The 1,592-nt window shown below is 55.8% G+C and overlaps 1 pseudogene; it reads right to left on the bottom strand.

The window, feature by feature from the left end:
• Nucleotides 1-296: 296 nt before the first annotated feature.
• On the bottom strand, nucleotides 297-1,376 carry LOC102833014 (annotated as a pseudogene).
• Between the last annotated feature and the right edge of the window lie 216 nt (nucleotides 1,377-1,592).

The raw sequence follows: 1,592 nt of genomic DNA, 5'->3' as shown, positions 1-1,592 counted from the left end.
GGTAGTATTTCATTCTGTTGTACACAGAGTTGCTATGTGTTGGAACCAACTTGACAACACCTAACAACAACAACCAAGAAGATGCCTGGTACATAATGGAGACACTACACAGCCAACTCCCTCTTGGCAGTGCCCCAATGCTGTCTCACCCTGTGAGTCCCCCACTTGTCCAGTGTTTCAGCTAGACCCTGACAAGCACAGCTTCCCAACCTGTGTGGCATTGTTCTGTCCCTGCAGCAGAACACAACTATAGGACAAGAGTCCCAAACAGACGCTGGACTTCGTGGGGGGACAGGCTAGGTTTTACTTCTTCGGAGGAGTGTGGACACAGGGCTGTGGTCAGGTGATCCACCCAGCTGCTGGCCGCCCTGGAACTTGAGGCTCTGTAGGTTAATGTGGGCCCCGTGCTTGAGGAGCACAGCCACTGTCTTTGCATGCCTACCCTGAGCGGCCAGGTGCAGAGCACTGAGACCCCGGTCATCATTCAGGTTGATGCTGGCAGCACTGACCAGCTCCTCCACCACCTCCGAGTGTCCATGAGCGGCGGCCAGGTGAAGGGCCGTCTGGTTCAGTGGTCCACGGGCCAGCACATTGGCTTTCTCCTCCACCAGCAGCTTTACAGTGGCGAGGTGTCCATTCCGGGCGGCCAGGTGCAGAGCCGTGCAGCCCTCGGTGGTGAGCGCCTCCTTCTCAGCACCACGGTGCAGGAGCAACCTTGAGGTGCTTGTGTGGCCCGTCTCAGCGGCCACGTGCAGAGGCGTCTGCGAGAGCTGGTTGTAGATGTTGACATTGGAACGCAGGTCAATGAGGATGCGGGCCACACGGTAGTGCCCACGCTGGGCGGCCAGGTGCAGGGGTGTCCTCCCGTCTAGCGTCTGGGCATTCACACTCACGCCTGGCTGCTTGGCCAGCAGCTTCACAATGGACAGGTGGCCCTGCCAGGCGGCATTGTGCAGTGGGACCCAGGCATCCTTGCCCTGCAGGCCAGCGTCCACACCGCGGCGCAGCAGGATTCGCACGATGCTCTCCTGGCCGTGCTGACAGGCCACGTGCACAGGTGTGCGGCCCTCACAGTCTGCCTCGTCGACAGAGGCATTCTTCTCCAGTAGCAGCCGCGTGCTGGTCTCGTCCCCGTTTTGGGCAGCGAAGTGCAGGGCTGTCCACTGGTCTTCATCCTTGGCGTTGACACTGATTTTGCGGGCCAGCAGCAGTTCCACGACACCTCGCACCCTCCGCTCGACAGCCAGGTGCAGGGGCGTGGAGCCCTTCCGGTTGGTCAGGTTGGGGTTGGCATTGTTGAGTAGGAGCCACTTGACACACTCTTCCTGGCCAGCCTCCACAACTAGCGATACTTCTTCCAAGACACATTTGTTCATTCTTCTCCAAGCCCGCAGTATATTCAATATTCTTTGCAAACACCATAACAGTAAGATATCAATTTTTTTACATGGATAATGTATTTAGTAAAATGAAATAACTGGAAAATTGTATTAAAAAATAGGATTTCAAATGGTTCTTGTTGTGGTCATTGCCATTGTTAAGTGCCATCGAGTAGATTCTAACCCATAGAGACCCAGCATAGGATTTCCAAG

Source organism: Chrysochloris asiatica, unplaced genomic scaffold (assembly GCF_000296735.1).
Source record: "Chrysochloris asiatica unplaced genomic scaffold, ChrAsi1.0 scaffold00066, whole genome shotgun sequence".
Taxonomy (NCBI): domain Eukaryota; kingdom Metazoa; phylum Chordata; class Mammalia; order Afrosoricida; family Chrysochloridae; genus Chrysochloris; species Chrysochloris asiatica.
The sequence above is the reverse complement of the archived record's forward strand: the minus strand, read 5'-3'. Positions and strand labels throughout refer to the sequence as shown.